Below are 2,500 nucleotides of genomic sequence, written 5' to 3'. Positions count from 1 at the left end.
GCCTAAGGGCGGCACTGCAGGGGAAGAGAGAGGAAACCATTCTCCTGGAGCACAAAGGAAGATGAGACCTGGCTTTTTTATCCCCCTCGGCTAGGTGAGTGTAAGGAGGAGCAGGAGGAGGAGGAGGGGGAGGAGGAGACAGAGAGGGAGAACGAAGGAAGGTTAGGTTTACAGCACTTACTAAGGGTTGCTGGTACACTAGAACATGAGGAGACTACGAGAGACCAGACGAGGACAGCCTAATCATGACAGCCTCTGGGAATTAGTTGTTCACCAATTTCCCTTTCCCCTCCATAAATCCATCAACTCTCCCTTTCAAACTTTAAATTCAGTTTGCATCAGCTACATGTCTGCTTAACCTGTTCCTCTCATCCACACCTACTCGTGAAGCATTCCCATCTAAACTTCAGAATTTATCCAGTTGAATAACTTATGCGCTTCGGTTATTGAAACATCTAGAAGGAAAAGCTAAGATTCTATTAGCGAGATTCCTGGCGGTAATACAGTGACTCCTGGGCCGAAGATCAGAGCTCACATGCACACCCAAATTAGGGTTTCTTTCTCAGGATCCGGAGCTCCAGGAATTCTGCGATCCCGTTGGAAAAATATAACTTTTTTTTTCCCAGAGTTTATATTTTTCAAGTTCGGGGAGTTCCTGATATCTTTTAAGCATCTAAATATAAGCCACCAGTCCGAACTCTAACTCAAACTGAAAGCTCAAATGTTTAATGTATTTCAAAAGCAAAAATGTCTTCGCACTTCTATAACTGCGAACCATCATCATCATTATGTCTGCATCATTATTCAGGGCATATCCCTCCCCGAAGCCTTTCCACTCGTTAATGACTTTTCCCTGGAGACTCTAATTTCGATGTAAACGTTGCGTAAACTCCTTAATTCATCCCGTCATCCCGCGAACGGCCTCCCCTTGGGTCTTTAAATATATCTCAGTTATTTCCCAGTCCGTTATTTCCTTTGCGCATTTGTTGTCGTCTCTCCTATGTAAGCGTCCAGACCATTGTATTTTTTTTCATTTTTATTGCCTTTATTATGTCATCTACTTTCGACTGTTATCCTTCCTTCCTTTCCTCTTTCAAACCGCTCCTTCCCTTCTTCCCTCCCCTCCCTCCCCTGGCTGGCGTGGGAGGTGCGGGCCGAAGCGGGGAGTAGTCTCGAGGGGAGCAACAGGTGTGTAAAAAGTAATTAGAGCAAACACGAAGGGGGAGTGAAGAGAAGGGGAAGGAAGGGGAGAGAAAAGAAGGGAAGAGAAGAGGAGAAGGGAAATGGAAGGGAGGGGAAGGGAATGGAAGGGAAAGGAATAAAAGGAAGGGAAGTGAAATGACGGAAAGGGAAGGGAAGAAAGAGATGGGAAGGAAAGGGTAAGGAAGGGAAGGGAAGGGAAGGGAAGGGAAGGGAAGGGAAGAAAAAAGGGAAATGAATGGAAAATATGGGAAGGGAAAAAAAGGGGAAGGAAAGGAAAGGGAAGGGAAGACATGAGAAGGAAAAGAAAGAGAAGGAGAGAAAGATAGAAAGAGAAGGGAAGGGGAGGGAAGAAAAGGGATGGAAATGAAACAGAAGGGAAGGAGAGAAGGAATAACGGAAGAAAGGAGAAGGATAGCAAAGGAAGGGAAAGGAGAGAAAAAGATAAGGGATATGACGCACTGAGTTAACTTAATCTTCTTTTTACCCAAAACTTTTCTGTAAAACTGTTCATGCTTATTCTTTAGTTTTGTTGTTCCTTGTCTTTTTCACTGACATCTAAAAATATAATATGCAACGTGGTGCTCTCTCTCTCTCTCTCTCTCTCTCTCTCTCTCTCTCTCTCTCTCTCTCTCTCTCTCTCTCTCTCTCTCTCTCTCTCTCTCTCTCTCTCTCTCTCTCTCTAAAGTAACCCATTTCCCCCTCCGGACATTTTTTAACGCCTCCATTTTTCAGCCCTATCTCAATGGACCCACGTTTCCCTTCCCCTTATTTCCCCTTCGCGTAACAAGATTCTTCTCCCATTAATCACATTTTTCCATCGCCCACCTGACGCAGTTTTCCCTAAGAAGTGCAAGGTTAATCTTCTTGACTTTTTTTCTTTGTCGATTTTCCTTCTTTTTTTTCTTTTAAGCTTCGAATTTTTGTCTTGAAGTTTCTGTAGTAATTTGCAAGTGTGATAATTTTCCTTTTTCTCTTGTTTTACTCATTTTATTTTAAGAGAGAGAGAGAGAGAGAGAGAGAGAGTTCTAGCGGAAACAGGACAGAAACGTGACCAGGAAGAAGCATGATCAAAACGTGCCGAGTCAGACACTGTAACACGTGGTCTCCTCCTCCTTCTCCTCCTCCTCCTCCTCCCACGGCCAAGTAGCCAACACAAGTTTATATGCTCATGTAATAAGGTGAGAAAAGTTTACTCCTCGGCGTGTCCAGCATCCTCGAAGACAAATAACATAAAACAATAATGATCTAGATAATAATAATAATAATAATAATAATAATAATAATAATAATAATAATA

This window comes from Eriocheir sinensis, chromosome 39 (genome assembly GCF_024679095.1).
Source record: "Eriocheir sinensis breed Jianghai 21 chromosome 39, ASM2467909v1, whole genome shotgun sequence".
NCBI lineage: Eukaryota > Metazoa > Arthropoda > Malacostraca > Decapoda > Varunidae > Eriocheir > Eriocheir sinensis.
This window is presented reverse-complemented; position numbering follows the sequence as displayed.